Consider the following 19,260-nt stretch of genomic DNA (forward strand, 5'->3'; position numbering starts at 1 on the left):
TAAAACAGATCCAAATCAGTACCGGTTTTAGGATAATTATCCAAAACTAAGCATTTTTTAAATATAGACTTGGTCTCAGTTCTTTGGTTACATGAATTGCGAGAAGATAATATAATTGTTTAATCAAAATATCCCGTTTCTCGAAAGTACGGGTTTTATTGATTTACCGGATCGAAAAAGTCAAAACATGGAAAATGCTCGGAATATTACAATTAGGTTAGAAAGGGGTTTTCCCGAGACTTCAGGGTTGTAAAAACGTAAAAACGATTGAAGTCAGTTGGTTCCCGATTATACAAAATAGTTTATAAATACTGTGAAAAATAATTTATTAAATCCATATTTCGTTAATAAAATCATATAACAACATAAAAATTAATAGGAAAAATATCAAAATATTCTATACTTTATTTTGGACATATAAAAATTAAAATATTCAAATTTATCATATTTAAATATCCAAACACAGATACCACTTAACAGATAATTCACCAAAAATCCATATAATAATCACATAATAGGTATTTATTGATAAAAATAATTATACGATATATCCCGGATATTACATCCTTCCTCCCTTAAAAGGATTCTTTCCTCAGAATCTCCTAAGAAAACAAATGAGGGTACTTTTCTCGCATATCACTTTCTAGCTCCCAGGTTGATTTTTCAACCTTTGGGTTTCTCCATAACACTCTTACTAATTTTACAACTATTTCTTAACACCTTCTCTCTCTTCTCTAGAATCTCTATTGGACGAGACAAATCTGCCTGAAGTTCTATCGGCTCGTACTCAATTACATGCCTGGAATCTGGATTATATTTCTTATGCATCTATACATGAAAGACGTTATGAATTTGCTCCATATGCGGGGGTAATGCCAATTTGTAGGATATCTTGTCGATACACATCAAAATTTCAAAAGGTCCGACGAATCTAGGACTCAGCTTTCCTTTGTTTCCGAATCTAGTCAATCCTTTCCACGGTGACACTTTTAACAATACTAAATCTCCATCTTCAAATTCCATATCCTTTCTTGATTGATCTGCATATTTTCTCTGACGGTCTTGGGCTGCAATTAAACTTTTCTTAATAACCTTAACAACTTATTTTGTTTGTTGCACCAATTCGGGTCCAAGTATCTTGTGTTCTCCTACTTCATCCCAATATACCGGTGATCGACCTTCACATCCATAAAGAGCTTTGTAGAGTGGCATCCCAATGCTGGCATAGTAACTGTTGTTGTAAGCAAATTCAACTAAGGTTAAATGTTCGTCCCAACTTCATTTGGTAAAACAATAGCACAAACTCGCAACATGTCCTCAATTGTCTGAATCGTTCTCTCACTTTGGCCATCAGTCTGTGGATGGTAAGTTGTACTCATATTTAATCCGGTTCCCAAACATTCTTGAAAACTTCTCCAAAATCTCGAATTAAATCTTGGATCGCGATCGGATACGTTAAACACGGGAACTCCATGATGAACTACTATCTCTTTCAGATACATGTGAACCAACTTGTCCAATGAAAACCTCTCATTAATAGGCAGAAAATGAGCTGATTTAGTAAGTCTGACCACTATAACCCAAATGGCATCATGGTTCGCTTTTGTCCTTGGTAATCTGACTATGAAGTCCATAGCAATATGCTCCCACTTCGATTCTGGAATCTCTAATGGTTGCAATAGTACACTTGGTCTCTGGTGCTCTGCCTTGACCCTTTGACATGTATAACATTTGCTAACCCATTCTGTAATTTCTCTTTTCATGTATGTCTACCAATAATTTTTCTTTATATCTTTGTACATCTTGGTACTCCCTGGGTGGATTAAATACCTTGAATTAGTGAGCTTCCTATAAAATTTCATTCTTCAACTCTGTAACTGGTGGAATCCAAATCCTGGAAGAAAGCCTGAGAATACCTTGATCATCCTTTTGAGTGCACAACTCTTCACCTACCAAATGATTGATATCCTGATCCATTACTTCCTCTTGACACTTCCTTATCTTCTCTAAAAACTCCAGCTAAAAAGTCATACTATACATTATTGCTTCATTAGGCTTGCAAACTCTGACCTCCAATTCTAATTTCTGAAATTCCTTGTATAATTTTTATGGTACTGTCAACACGTTCAATTTCTCCTTTCGGCTTAACGCGTCTGCCACCACATTTGCTTTACTTGGATGATAGTTAATCGTATAGTCGTAGTCCTTGATAAACTCCAACCATCTTCTCTGTCTCATGTTGAGTTCCTTTTTGCGTAAATATGTTTTTCATACTTTTATGATCCATATAAATTTCACATCTTTCTCCATATAGATAGTGTCTCCAAATCTTCAACGCGAATACTATGGTCACTAGCTCCAAATCATGAGTAGGATACTTCTGCTCATGAGGTTTCAGTTGTCTCGATGTATATGCAATAACCTTGTTGTGTTGCATCATAACACAACCTAATCCCTTATGAGAAACATCACCATAGATTATAAAATTTCCTTGATCATCTGGAAGTGACAAAATAGGTGTTGTGATTAACCTCTTCTTCAATTCTTGAAAACTTTCTTCACACTTCTCGTTCCATATAAACTTCTCATTTTTCCTAGTAAGCTTCGTCAAAGGCGTCACAATCTTTGAGAAATCCTGAACAAATTCTCAATAATATCCCGCTAATCCCAAGAAACTTCTCACTTGTTATTCCCTAACAATACAACAAGAATTACAGAAGGGGGGGTTAAATGTAATTCTGGCTTCTTTTTGAGATTTATAAAAAATGTATCTAACTCAATTTATATCTAACTGTTTGATTTGCAAAGTGCGGAATAAAGAGTTAAGTAAATCAAACATAAAGTAATAAAAACTCAGGTCTTTAAAAATTTCTGGTGGATTTGAATGTATCCACCAGATATATATATATATATATATATATATATATATATATATATATATATATATATCGAGCGAGAACCCTGTGAAGCTTGAATAGCTCACAGCTGCTTACAAATATGAACAACTAAACTTACAGAGAAATGCTACAGGATTCAGCTTACAAATGTTTCTCTGAGAATGTATTTACTTAGTCTTGTTAGTTGTTCTACTTGCTACACTTAGTTTATATATATCACCAAGTTTACATAGTAATAAGACAAGATAATAAAACAAAACCTATCAAGTCTAACTCCATGCTGCTTCACTACTCTATTCCAGCATCTTTGAATATCTTCATAATAACATGTAAATGTTAATGCTTCTTTGTTCATTTGTGCAGAATTACAAGACATCTTATATTTACATTTAATCAACCTATTCTGCACATCTACTAGCAATCTACATGATTCATAAGCTACTACAGAATCTATACAAAGTTGTTTGCAGAAATGTGCTACAGTACTTATTGTTACATAAGCAACTCACCCGGTGGATATCAATTAGTCATCCATCGGGACTATATTGAATCATCCATCAGGACTATAATTGATCATCCGTCGGGCGCTACAAAATTCACCAACTTAAATCTACTAAGGTGTTTTGTTTAGCTTATCATCAAGTACATAACATATTCCTAACAATCTCCCCCAATTTATGTCTACTGGAATTGTAGCCATAAATTAAGAGAAATTTGATGATAACAAAACATCCTAAAGATACATATTGAAAAATAGTAGATAAAACTGATAAGTGCTACAAATTGGTGAAAATTGAACAATGCAAAGTACACAAAGAAATTACTCACAATTGTTATCAAGGTGCTCCTCTAGTCTGAGCAGATTAATTTATTTTCTTGATTGTCTGGATTTCTTCCCAAGCCTTCTTTTGTTTTCTTTAATTTGATTCTGGAGTTGTCTGTGGAATTCAAGTTCATCAGCTTCTGAGAGATCTAGCATTTCCTGCATTTCCAAAAGAGTCTCATTGCTAGAGATACTTAATTGGTCCTCCAATATGAAGAATCTTCTAACTCCTTTTTTATCCCTGAATTCCATCAGCCAATAGGGCCTCAAATGCACTCTCTTTCTTGTGAAGGGAATTGACAGAGTCTTTGGTAGTGCATCTTTGGCTCTATTACTCCTCAGCTCCTCAATCTTCTTTAGAACTAATCTTCTTGTTGTCACATTGTATCCAAAGTTCTTTTTGAATGAAGAGTACACTTTTATTAGCACAGATTGGCTTTCTTGAAGAATCTTGTGAAGTGGACATATGATCTCTCTTCCTCCATTGTATTTGAACACCAGCCTTTGAGGGAGATGTCTGTGAGCATTAATTCCTCTAACTTCTTCCAATTCATCTAAGTAAAGGTTTATGTCAGAAAACTCCTTGATGTCACAGATGTACAACATGTCTCCCTTGTTAACTGTAGATTTGGCTTTGATTCTTGTCTTAAATCTGAGAATTACTGGATTCACTTTCTTGCTAGCTCTTGTCTTTGTCCTCTTTGTCTTGAAGATGGGAAAGTTCAGCTCAGGAATTGGTAGACTATCCCAGTCCACTGGTTCATCCTTTGGAATTATGGGCTCACCATGTATATTCCTTGTTGGATCTACCACCTTAAATTCTTCAAATACCACCTGAGGGTTTTGATGTCTGAGTTGTAGTTGTAGACTTTTTGAGAACTTGGTCTTCCTTTTCCTCATCATTAAAGTTCAATTTCCTTTTAACCCTTTTGGCCCTTTCCTTGTATCTGAAAGTTCTTTTCTGTTGTGGTTCAGCTTGCACCTTTAGATCTTGAGATTCAACAAGTACAGATGGTTGTGCAGAGGTTTCTGTTGTGGTTTTTACAGCTTGAAGCTTGGCCAAGATAGTAGCTTGCTCCTTCTTTTGTCTGTGCTTCTTAGCATCCAAGGCAGCTTGCTTCTTTTCTAGACTGATATTTTTTTTCTCTTCCTTCTTAGCTTCCACAAATAGTGGGTGTCCAACCACCACACAACTCTTCTTACCATTTCAATAAATTTTAGCAATTCTCCTTTTAAGCACTGAATCAGTTGGATCCTTGTAGAATGCAATAGACCTAGCCAACAGCTTCTTCTCATCTGGCCTAGGTGTTTCAAACACTATATCCATAGGATTCTTGTCTGAAAACTTAGAGTAGTTCCTTTTGGCTTTCATAATGAGATCTTTCTTTGGAGATTTGATGCAGGAAGTTTGACCCCTTTCCAGATAGTTCATACTTATGTCATTCACAGAGATTTTTATGACTTGAGAGTGATGACTGAAGACTTTGTCTGGCTTCTGAATTGGGCCAAACTTTTGTTGAATATCTGCATCTATCTTTCTCCACTTTTCTTTTATTTCCTTCTCTAAAGTTGTAACATCAAGCATCTTAGGATTTGATTTTGACTCAAGCTTTTCAGCTGCTCTTTGGATTAGATCAATGTTATCCAACACTAGTGGCTTTGTGAAAGCAATTGTTGGCACAATCACTTTGCTGACTTGTATGTTTAGCTAAAGCTCCCCCGAGCCTTTCTCCCCCTCACCCTTACTTGAGCTTTTCTCCCCCTTTTTGTTATCATCAAGTAGAGTGAAGGATGAAGATTGTGCAGCCAGTAGTTGTTGTAGCAGTTGAGTTTGCTGAGCTTGATGTAGATGTATAGTTGTTAAAGAAGCTTCCATTGCAGTCATTCTGGTATCCAAGGAATCTATCTTTGTGGCAAGATCAGAATTCTTCCTGAGTTGTCTCTTAATATCAAGCATTGTAGCTTCCGGAAGTTTAGAATCCAACCTTTCAGAAATGTCCCTTTTCATTTGATCAATTTCACTTTTGATAGAAGTGACATTCTGAGTATGTTGAAAACCTTGGATTTATTGTAATTGAAGAGAAACAAGTTGTGCTTGTAGGAGATTTTTGGTGCTGGCATTTGTTGTGGATTGAAGAGCAGAGTATGTCTGAATTATAGATTGAATGAGGGTGGTCTTGAAATAGTTTTCATCACACTGCTTTGAAAATGCCCAAGATGGCATACCAGATCTGGAACTAGGGACTACTTCTCCCCCTATATCCAGTGACCCCTCTTCACTTGCATCACAAAAGAAATCAGCAGATTCCCCAGTCCCATAATCAACATCATCATCAACTCTAGGTGGCATAGCTGTGATGGCATCCTTAGCTCTTTGCATTGATTGGGTGGTGCGCACCAAGTTCAATATCCTTTCTGCATCTTCATTGCCCTGTCCGGCCAAAATTTTGATATGCTGGAACAGGATGAGTAAATGCCTCAGCATCCAAAGAGATGGAACCTATAACAGCTTGATTATGCTGAGATAATTTATCAATATCTGCATCATTGGCATTCATTGACTCACTATCAATGATATACATCCTTATTTCTCATGTACCTGCCTTTCTCTCATTTTCTCTCATTTTCTCTCTATTTTTACATCAAGGTCTCCCCTTGGCTCCCCACCCTCACACCCTCACCTTCACCATCTAAGGTGGGAATCCTCTCACTCACTTTTTCCAGTCCTGAAGAAATGGACTGCAGTTGATCACTCTTTTTCTCTCCTTTTTTCATGGGAGCAACCCAGACTCTCACGCTAAATCACTCTATTCCCTCAGTCCTAAGAGTGATTGCACTACTACTAAGTCTTCTGCACTTGTAAGAATTGAAGAAATTTGAAGTTATGCAGGGACACCTGACGGATAAGGAATATCCATCGGGTTAGTAGTATGGCAATCCGACGGATGACTGCTGTTAGGCTTATCCGTCGGGATATAATCACTACTCGACGGATGATGAATATCCATCGGTATAATAGAAATGAAAGAGTTTGGAGTTTAGAATATTGTAGACTCTGTGCAGATTGATGATAATTTTGGCACATATGTATCAACAGTCTCAGAAAGAAATGGTAAATGAGCCAACAAATCATCTAAAAGAAGATGCTCACTTACTTGGATTTTTGGCTTCCCCAAGAGAGTTAAAGATGGAGAATTTGGAAGTGATGTATTAATCATGTCAACATCGAGTGATGTGTGGGAGAATTTGGTGTATCAGGTGCTTCAATTATGAGAGATTTTTGCTGTGACTCCACTTTTACTGGAGCCACATCAACCTGACTTTGAGAAGGTGCAGTGACTGTGTCTTTAGCACCAGTTTGCACAGCGTGTGAGCCCTGTGCATCCCCAAGGGTTTTTATCTTTTCTTTCTAGCATAAGTTTGTGGTGAGCTGGTGTCCCTACCCCTCTTGACATGTGCTCCTGGTTGGGAGCTTGTGTCATGGTAACATCCTTTTGGGAGGATAAAACCAGTAATGAGCTAATTTCCTTATTAACAACCATAGTTTGTTGGGAAACTATGGTGTGGCTAGGTTTGGGTACACTCTTCTCACCAGCCTTATCCTTAGGGCTTCTTTGATTTTCACCTTGTCCCTCACTTTTCTTACCCTCCTTCACACTCCTCTCTTTAGGTTTAGTAGATTTTACAACTGATTTCTTTTGAAAGAAATCAGAGGGGGCTTTCTTAGCTTTGGATTTAGAAACTTTTGTTGGTTTGGTAGCTTGGGTAGGCATATGTTGGGTCATCAACACAGATTCCATAGCTACACTAGAATGCAAAGAAATGTGTGAGGTTGGAAGAGTAAAGATAATAGAAATTACCTTACTTACCTGAGGTCCCTCCATTACTGGAAAATAGTACAAGGGCACCTCCTTGTGATGATTTGCTCTATTTAAATCTGCAATAATCCTTCTTTCTTGAACCCAACAATTCAGCTTGTTGGTTGGGTTCTCAATCTCAATATTCTCAATAAGATGGTTAGCAAGCATCATAAAGAATCTAGCATAATAGACACTTTTACCCCTCTTATTAAGTTCTCCTAACTTAAAGCCTAACTCAAACAAAACCAAGTCACTGAAATTGAAATACTTATCAGTAACTAGCATGTAAAGCATGTTGAGCATGGATATATTGATAGAATCAAAGTTGCTAATCTTACCAGAAAACACTTTAGTTACCACATCACAAAGATAACTCCATTCTTTCCTAAGACCAACCTTCTAATTTTACTTAACTTAGAGTTAGTGAGTGCATAGCCCATAGAATTAAGCATGTTAACAATTTCAGTGTCTGTATGTGGAGCAGTTACAGTATTATCAGGAATCCTAAAGCATGCTTTGATAATATCACTGTTTATGCAAAACTGCTTTTCTTTTAGAGTAAAAGTGATGGTCTTGTTTGTAGAGTTGTACACTGCAGTTGTCCACATCTCCTCTACAACCTCACAGTAAATGGTGGGTGATTCCAGCATGGCATAGTTGAGTTTATAGTTCTTCAAAAAATCCATCATTTTGTGATAGTCACCAGATTGTTGAATCTCTCCTTGAACTCTGTGAGCAGGGTAGAATCTCCAACCATGTGCCTTGAACAACCACTATCTAGGTACCAAAGATTCTTTCTATTTCCCTGCAAATATCAAAACTAAATCAAGTTGATTTTGGTACCCAAGTTTTCTTGGGTCCTGCCTTGTTAGCTTTCTTCTTTTGTTTCTTAGGTTTGATCTCATTTGACTTGGGGATATCTGATTCATCCTTAGTCATCTAAGTTGGACCTTTGAAACCAGTCATTAAAACAGAATTATCATGCACATTTTGATTAACAGGAAAAGGCATGCTATTTGCAAACATGTTATTCCAGTAAGGCATGCTAAATGGCATTTGAGGCATACTAAATGCAGCATAATAAGGATTAGGTACAAATGGCATATTAGCAAATTGTGCATTCATATTCTGAGCAGACATAGCATTCATAGGCATAGAAGGCATGGCATTCATGTTGGGAAAATAAGATGGTACAGATATAGGAGTATGCATGGCAAGTTTGCAATTAACAGACAAATGATTAACACTACCACACTTAACACAGATTTTTCTTGGAGCATAATTATCAGTTGTGTAGTTGTTATGTTTGTTAATTCCTACTTTCCCATTTCTATTGTTTTCTTTTTAGTTTCTGTTTTAACCTCAATCTTTCTAATCTGTCATTCAATTGCTTGATGGACAGATGACCAACATTCACTTTCTTCTCCTTCTTCACTTGACTTGATTCTCCTGGAACAAAGTTTTTGGAAACTAGTCCATATTTTTCATTTAACTTGGCAAGTTTGACTTTGGTCACAGCCGATGGATGAGGATTTATGTCACTCGACTGGATAATCCTTTTGATTATCCACCGGATGACTCTCATCATCCGTCGAGTCTACATCTGTTAGCAATCCTTCAACCAGATTGAATTCCAGCTTTTCCTTACTCTTTTTCCAGGCTGCATCACAAAAGGACTCAATACCTTGAACTTTAGTGATTTGAGTATGGACATCTCTGGATGATTTCCATGCTTTAATCACTTCCTGTTCTCGTTCAAGCTGCTTCTTCAAAATCTCCTCTTTCTTCAAGGACTCAGTTAATTCATCCTTAGCAATCTTACATTCAATTCTCAATTTTTCAAATTCAATAAACTGAGACTCTAGCACATTATTCCTCACTTAAAAACAGATTATTTTCTTTGATTTTAGCATTTTCCTTAATGAGGGACTTAATATAACACGCAAATGATATAATTCTGTAGACATGTCATTAATTGAATCATTACACTCAGCTTTAGATAAATTTTATAGGTTAGTGGTGATTACTTGATTACTTGAAGAACTTGTTTCTGTTTTCATCAGACTTGGCCATTAGGGCTAGATTGACATAGCTTACATCTTCATCCTCATTCAATCCATCTTCTGCCCAGTCATTTTTTTGTGTAATGAAAGCCCTTTCCTTTTGCTTGAGCAAATCAAAATACTTCTATTTATAATCCATAGGCTCAAACTTCTTTTTGCTAGAATCTGGCTTTCTACACTCACTAGCAAAATGCCCTGCCAAGCCACATTTGAAACATTTGAATTTTGATTTATCCACCATGTTTCTACGTGGCTTAGCTACTCCAAAGTTCTTCTTGAACTTGAGCTTGTCAAATCTTCTGGAAAGAAATGCAAGATGTTCATCAATATCATCCATATCATCTTGGCTCAAATGATCTTCAGTTTCAGCTACCAGCCCCTTGCCCTTGTTCTCATAGACCCTTGAAGTAGACTCAACAGCTTCTACCTTCACCTCCTTCTCCTTTTCCAACTCAGCAACCAGTGCTATGGACCCTCCTTTCTTCCTTCCTTTCTCTATCCTCCCATCTTGCTCTATTTCAAGCTCATAAGTTTTCAGGATGCCATACAGTCTCTCCAAGGTAAACTCCTTGTAATCCTGAGAATTTCTCAGTGAGACTGTCATTGGTTTCCACTCATTTGGAAGAGATCTAAGGAACTTGAGATTGGAGTCTTTTGTCTGATAGACTCTTGCAACTTCAGAGCATTTAGTAGTTTTTGAAATCTACTAAAAAGGTCAGTGAGAGACTCACTATCTTCACAATGAAAGTGCTCATATTGCTGAATTAGCAGCTGCATCTTATTCTCCCTTACTTGCTCAGTACCATCACAGATAATCTGAATTATGTCCCAAACCTCCTTGGCTGTTTTGCAGTTAATGATGTTATCAAACATATCACCATCAACTCCATTGAATAATATATTCATGGCCTTTTTGTCTTTCCTGACTTGCTCTATATCAGGATCTGACCATTCATGCCTAGGCTCGGGAACAAATGGTTCATTGCCTGTTGCAGCTCTCATTGGCATATGAGGACCTCTCTCTATGTAATCCACATAAGCCTCATCTTGAGAAAGAAGATGTAGGTGCATCTTCACCTTCCAGTGGTGATAATTGTCTTTGTCCAGAAATGGAATCTTCACTCCAACATCTTTCTTGTTTAACTTGTTGTTTTGTTGTGATCTTTAAACTCTTTGTACTTCAAGAGCTTGCTCTGATACCAATTGTTATTCCCTAACATAAAAACAAGAATTACAGAAGGGGGGGGTGAATGTAATTCTGGCTTCTTTTTGAGATTTAAGAAAAATGGTTCTAACTCAATTTATATCTAACTATTTGATTTTCAAAGTGCGGAATAAAGAGTTAAGTAAATCAAACACAATGTAATAAAAGCTCAGGTCTTTAAAACTTTCTGGTGGATTTGAATGTATCCACCAGATATATATATATATATATATATATATATATATATATATATATCGAGCGAGAACACTGTGAAGCTTGAATAACTCATAGCTGCTTACAAATATGAACAACTAAACTTACAGAGAAATGCTACATGATTCAGCTTATAAATGTTTCTCTGAGAATGTATTTGCTTAGTCTTGTTAGTTGTTCTACTTGCTATACTTCATTTATATATATAACCAAGTTTACATAGTAACAAGACAAGATAATAAAACAAAACCTATCAAGTCTAACTCCATGCTACTTCACTACTCTATTCCAGCATCTTTGAATATCTTCATAATAGCATGGAAATGGTAATGCTTCTTTGTTCTCAAAACCCTGCTAAACAGGTTGCCACATTCCTTTTGCAAACACTCGACGTATGTGACTGTGTTGTCACTGTCAACAGATATTTGAATTTATCATCAGTCGGGTACATGCTTGTTATCCGTCGGGTAGCCTTGTTGATCATCCGTCGGGTAGCTTTGTTGATCATCCGTCGAGTAACCATTTATCACTTGACTCCATTTCATTTGTGCAAAATTACAAGACATCTTATATTTAAATTTAATCAACCTATTCTGCATATTTACTAGCAGTCTACATGATTCATAAGCTACTATATAATCTATACAAAGTTGTTTGCAGAAATGTGCTACAGTACTTATTGTTACATAAGCAACTCACCCAGTGGATATCAATTAGTCATCCGTCGGGACTATATTGAATCATCCATCAGGACTATAATTGATCATCTGTCGGGTGCTACAAAATTCACTAAGTTAAATCTACTAAGGTGTTTTGTTTAGCTTATCATCAAGTACATAACATATTCCTAACAATCTCCCCCAATTTATGTCTACTGGAATTGTAGCCATAAATTAAGAGAAATTTGATGATAACAAAACATCCTAAAGAACTGAACTTCCTGGTGCCAAAATTCACTTTGATCCCTTTCCCAATTTATAATAACTTCAATCTTTGTCAGATCCACTTTGATCCCTTCATTACTGACTACGTGTCCTAAGAACTGAACTTCCTGGTGCCAAAATTCACTCTTTGAGAATTTAGCATACAACTTTTCCCTTCTTAAAATTTCCAAAGATATCCTTAAATGCTCTGCATGGTATTCTGCTGACTTTGAGTAAATCAAAATATGATCTATAAACAAAATGAAAAACTTGTCCAAATATTCCTTGAAAATCCTGTTCATCAAGTCCATAAACGCTGCAGGGGCATTGGTTAATGCAAAAGACATCACTAAGAATTCATAATGACCAAACCTTATTCTGAAAGCTTTCTTAGATATATTTTCCAGTTTAATTTTCAATTGGTGATATCCGGATCTCAAATCAATCTTAGAAAAATATTTGGCTCCCTTCAACTAGTCAAAGAGATCATCAATTTGGGGTAATGGATATTTATTCTTGATTGTAAGCTTAGTGAGCTCCCGATAGTCGATGCATAACCTCATGCTTTCGTCCTTCTTCTTAACAAATAATACTGGTGCACCCCACGGGGACACACCGGGTTTAATCACTCCTTTCTCTAACAAATTCGCTAACTCCTTCATTTCAACGGGCGCCATTCTGTACGGGGCCTTGGATACTGGTTCCATTCTAGGTGCAAAGTTGATTTCAAACTCAATTTCTTTATCTGGAGGAAGTCCTGGTAACTCGTCTGGCAACACGTCTAGAAACTCATTGACTACTGGAATATCTTCAAGTTTTGTTGGCTCCTAATTTTTATCTATCACATAAGCAATAAAATGTTCGCATCCTTGATGTAGTAGCTTATTAGCTTGAATCGTCTTTAAAAACTTCATTGGTTGCCTCTGACCTTTAAACGTCACTACTTTCTCGTCTGGCATCTTCAAAATTATCCTCTTATTATGATAATCTATCTGAGCATCATTCTTAGATAGCCAGTCTATTTCTGAAATAACGTCAAACTCTCCTAACTTAAATGGTATCAAATACATATAAAACTTATTGCCAGAAATCTCAATCTCATAGTTCACACATACTTGATTAACAGATACACGTTCTTGATTTGCTAATTCCACAATCATAATTTCATTTAACCATTAAACTTGACAATTTAACGTATTAACAAAATCTTGAGAAATAAACGATCGAGTTGTTCCCGAATATACTAACACTTTGGCACATAAAGAATTCACTGTAAGTGAACCTACCATAACGTCAGTATCCTAGATAGCGTCCTTCACATACATGTCAAAAACTCTAGCTCTTGGAGGCTCATTCACTACTGGAGTGGATCCCATGATTCTCAGTGTATTACTAACTGAGGCTGGTGTCTTACAATCCCTTGCTATATATCCGGGCTTTCCGCACTTAAAACATGTAAATCCAATTGCTGGAACCTTGACTGCTGGATTCCGGATAGGCTGGTCCTTATTTACTGGCTCTCTGGCTGGCTGATTACGACATTCTCTTGAATAGTGCCCTTTCTGGTTACATCTATAACAAACCACATTCAACTTGTTGCAAACTCCTCAATGTTTATTTCCGCATACCTGGCAATCTGGTAAGTTAGCCTCTGCGGATTTGTCTAGTTCCCAGTGGCTGGACGTTTGCCTTGTCCTCCGTCGCCTGTATTTTGCTTCTTAAAATTAAAATTTCTCCCTGGCTGAAACTTCCCTTTCTTTTGATTAAAATTTGGAAACTTCTCTGCTTGTGACTATCCCTTATTTCCTTCTCCTTCTCCTTCTATGACATTTCACTATCCATCTCTACAATCATGGTCTTCTGTACAACTCCTATATACATGTCCAATTCAAATATGACTACCTTCCCTCTGAAATCTCTTACCTTTCTTCCTATCAATATCCATATACGATGGTACAAACCTTGACAATTCCTTAAACTTACTTTCATAGTCTGCTACTGACATATTTCCCTGCTTTAACTCCAGAAACTTCAATTCCATTTGATCCTGAACAAACTGAGGAAAATACTTCTCTAGAAACAACTCCTTGAATCTTTCCCAAGTAATAACATACGTCCCTTCCAATGTCTTAACAGTTTCCTGCCAGTAGGTGGCTTCATTCTTCAAATAATAATTTGTAAACTCAACAATCTGTTCCTCTCTCACCTTAACCAAAGTAAATGACTTCTCTATCTCCTTTAACCAAACTCTCGCTTCAATCGGATCTAAAGAACCTTTGAATTCTGGGGGATTTACTAGCCTGAAAAGTCTTAATAGTTACTTGAGGATTGGTCTGTCTTTGTTGTTGTTGAGTCAGGTTGATTATTTGTTGAGCCAAGATCTGAAGAATCTGGGCTACTGTTGGGTCTATGGGACCTAGATTTTATTGTGGTTATTGTTGTCTTGGTTGTTGTTGTTATTGTTCGTTTCTTCATTCTGGTTAGTAAATCGGGTATCTGTGAGGCATTTTTTGTAAAGAATCAAATAACTTATTTAGCCTTTAAATCAAATCCTTTTTATGAAAAGTTTTTATAAATATCTCTTTTTGAAAACATTTGTAATAGTTGAACTAAGTAAATTGCATGCTTCTTTACAGAATATAAACAGTTAAGGGGATAGGGTACATGGTATCACAAGAGTTTATGACGGGTGCAATAAATAAAATAAGATAAAACAGGTGTAGTAATGTAAATGACAATTCGGGAAAAGAAAAGGTATTGATATATATATATATCAAAATTTTGGTAGTACAAGCGTGAAAACGCTTTAGCAAAAGAAAAAGGGTACATCAAGCCTACACACTAATCAACAAGTCTAATATATATATAAGCCAAAAGTCTGCTGATACACACTACACATTAATGTACATATAAAAGCTGCCACAACATCTCTGTTTTTGCATCTCTGTCATCCAACTCATGGTAAATCTGGACCTCCAATCTCCTCAAGCTCCTATAAAAGCCACTTAGCCCACTCCACAAGAAAGTCAGGGGTAATATCCTTATGAGTAGCTCTAGCTATCCTCACAGTAGATGCTCTCCGAAACACCTGGATCCTCATCTAAGCTACCTCTCACCACTCTCGATATCTCTGGTATGCATGATATATAGTAACTCCTGGATTTGTCCTTGTAGATGTTGTTTCTCTATAAGGCAAGCCTTAAACTAATGGTATAGAACAAGGTATGGAGAAAACTGAAAAGGTAATAACTCGTAGAATGCCCAGTAGAATCAGAATCAACAGGTAGGGGTCCTCGGATAGGTGGCCTTATACCAGGAGGTGGAATAGCTCGTAGTGATGCAGCCGTCACAACAGGAGCTAGTATAGCTAACACCGATGGAAGAGCAGGACGTGGATCAGATGAAGGTCCTCCGACTAAAGGCTTAGAATGATTAGCTAGTATTAGAATAAAGGAATCTTCCATTGCTGCTATCTAAAAATCACATCGCAAGATAAGAATCTCGAACAACATGAATCATACTAACACCTATTATACAGTCACACTCAACCTCTCGACGCTCTATCTTTTTATTCCTTATTTCTAATCCTAATCCTCAACATTCTAGGCTTGTGTCAGTGAGTTATAACCTGTAGCTCTGATACCAAAACCTGTGACGCCCTCCAAACTCGGGTCAGAAGTTTGGGGTTCATAACACACACACAATATATATACCTGCTTATGACAATAATAATGATAATAATAATATGCAGTGACCCTACTTACCTTCATCCATGGATCGCAACAGGTAAAAGTATTAACACAAGCCACAACTTACTTATATTATAAACGTTCCAAATCCCAACTAGTGTAACTTACATCTGAATATTAACCATTCTTACAAACCTTCAAACTTAAACTATTACAAAAGTCTTCATCTAGCTTGTTCCGTCTGAACCTGGAATCCTAGCTCGCACACTTGATTGGGGATCCTCGCTAACAACAGGTTCCTTCTTAACTAGAAATGAACATAAACAGAATCGCACAAATGAGCTAACTAGCTCAGCAAGTAACAGTGACAATACTGAGATTAAACAATGATCAAGTGAAATGATTTAGGATATTAAGTTTCTTTATAAGCAATGATTAGAATTGAATATTCAATTTTTATTTTAAAAACCAAGGTTAGGCTGTTGCTCAGTCATGCACTAACCCCGAGCAAGACACACAACTCTACTCTAATTACTGGATCTAAGGCACACATTGGCCTAACATGACCACAATCTGATCTGACCACGAATCTAGTCCATATTTATAAAATAATCCAATTCTATAACAATAACATAATAAACATAGTAAGTCAATAAATAGAATCATAAATAACACTGGTTTTTAAGCATAAGGTGGTTTGTACTCGTCAATAGGATACAACAAGGTAAGTACAAAGATTGGCTATCAGCCGGTAAAAGAATTAGATTACAGAAAAATCAAGGTCTCTTGGTTATAAGGATTAGTCTTCTGATGTATAAGGTATGAAGGTTTGTATGTTAAACAATTCTAGTTCAGTGATCGATATTTAGTTGTATATATTTTTGGAGTAGTATTGTATATCTATGGTTTGTATATGGGTATTCAACAATCAATGTTTTACAAAGAGTAAGGCTTACTCCTCAAAGATCAATAATTGGAATCCGGTTTTAGGGTTAAATACTTCAAAGCACTTCAATATAATTAGAACCGATCAATTACTTGCAACATATCTTGAAAAGGTTCAGGAAACTTGCAATATATCACAAGAAGGTTCAAGAATATTTGCCTTATCTCTATTCTCTAATGCTTCTCTTGCTTTCGTTCGCCGTCTCCTAATCACTGACTATTTGCTTCCCCTTTCTACGTCTTGCTTCCTCTGCTTAAACATCACAAGTATCTATCAATACTCTTTCTCACTTTATTTTATTCATTACATACTTTTATCTACCCTTCGTTTCACCCAAATCCGATTTACGGATTGAAAGTTACGATTAAAACAGTCAAACAATACACATATATGCATACAGTACACCAGTCGGATCACATATAACACATAGCACATAAGATATTCAATAAAAATACTTTTTCAAAAAAGATCCGAGGTTTAAATAATTTTTAAAATATTTAATACGAATTTTTAAACATTTTCAGAATAAAAGTGGGTCGTTGAATCACTTATAAAGAATTAGCAGGGTTCGAATACCCGAATCTGACTTTAACAACAGGTTCCTTCTTAACTAGAAATGAACATAAACAGAATCGCACAAATGAGCTAACTAGCTCAGCAAGTAACAGTGACAATACTGAGATTAAACAATGATCAAGTGAAATGATTTAGGATATTAAGTTTCTTTATAAGCAATGATTAGAATTGAATATTCAATTTTTATTTTAAAAACCAAGGTTAGGCTGTTGCTCAGTCATGCACTAACCCCGAGCAAGGCACACAACTCTACTCTAATTACTGGATCTAAGGCACACATTGGCCTAACATGACCTCAATCTGATCTGACCACGAATCTAGTCCATATTTATAAAATAATCCAATTCTATAACAATAACATAATAAACATAGTAAGTCAATAAATAGAATCATAAACAACACTGGTTTTTAAGCATAAGGTGGTTTGTACTCGTCAATAGGATACAACAAGGTAAGTACAAAGATTGGCTATCAGCCGGTAAAAGAATTAGATAACAGAAAAATCAAGGTCTCTTGGTTATAAGGATTAGTCTTCTGATATATAAGGTATGAAGGTTTGTATGTTAAACAATTCTGGTTCAGTGATCGATATTTAGTTGTATATATTTTTGGAGTAGTATTGTATATCTATGGTTTGTATCTGGGTATTCAACAATCAATGTTTTACAAAGAGTAAGGCTTACTCCTCAAAGATCAATAATTGGAATCCGGTTTTAGGATTAAATACTTCAAAGCACTTCAATATAATTAGAACCGATCAATTACTTGCAACATATTTTGAAAAGGTTCAGGACACTTGCAATATATCACAAGAAGGTTCAAGAATATTTGCCTTATCTCTATTCACTAATGCTTCTCTTGCTTTCGTTCGCCGTCTCCTAGTCACTGACTATTTGCTTCCCCTTTCTACGCCTTGCTTCCTCTGCTTAAACATCACAAGTATCTATCAATACTCTTTCTCACTTTATTTTATTCATTACATACTTTTATCTACCCTTCGTTTCACCTAAATCCGATTTACGGATTGAAAGTTACGATTAAAACAGTCAAACAATACACATATATGCATACAGTACACCAGTCGGATCACATATAACACATAGCACATAAGATATTCAATAAAAATACTTTTTCAAAGAAGATCCGAGGTTTAAATAATTTTTAAAATATTTAATACGAATTTTTAAACATTTTCAGAATAAAAGTGGGTCGTTGAATCATTTATAAAGAATTAGCAGGGTTCGAATACCCGAATCTGACTTTAAAATCATTTTATAATATTTATCGAGCCTTGAAAACAATTTAAAATAATAATTTAAAACTCGAAACTATTTTTTGGAATTTTTAAATCAATAAATAATTAAATATAATTAAATAATTAATTAAAATAATTAATAATTAATTAAATCAATTAACTAATTAATATTTGAATTAATTCACCAATTAACTAATTAACTATCAACTAAAATTAATTAATTAAATAATTCAGATTTATTTTTGAATTAAAAAAATTTTGGAATAATAATTTTTAGAATTTTTGATAATTAAAATCAAATTTTTGAAATTAAAATAAATAGAAAATACGATTTTTAAATTTTTTTAAAACAGGAATACAAAATTTGCATGTTTTTGAAACCAAAGGGACCTAACTGTTTCATTCTCAAAACTTTAGGGACTAAAGTGCAATTTTTGCACCCCGTCACCGGAAAACGTCAAGTCTCGCCGGAGAAGACATTCCCGGAATCCTCACACCACCATCTCCTTCGGATTTACTCTACTCAACACCAGGAATCTAACCATGCAATTACTTTTAACAAATAACCCCTGAGTTGGCCGAAATAACTCGAAGAAAACTCACCAGACGGCGAGTTCTTCTTTTCCACGACCAACTCAATTCCGGTATCGTCTATAGACGAGACCACCACCAATCGATTTCTCTTTTCAAGCTCTACACATACATATCAACCAATCAATCTAAGAACCCCTAGATCAAAAGACCCTAATTTCAATTGAAAGCATTCATACGAGTTATAAACCTTAATTTCATAATTCGAAGATTAAACTCA

The sequence above is a fragment of the Apium graveolens genome, chromosome 3 (assembly GCF_009905375.1).
Source record: "Apium graveolens cultivar Ventura chromosome 3, ASM990537v1, whole genome shotgun sequence".
Classification (NCBI taxonomy): Eukaryota; Viridiplantae; Streptophyta; class Magnoliopsida; order Apiales; family Apiaceae; genus Apium; species Apium graveolens.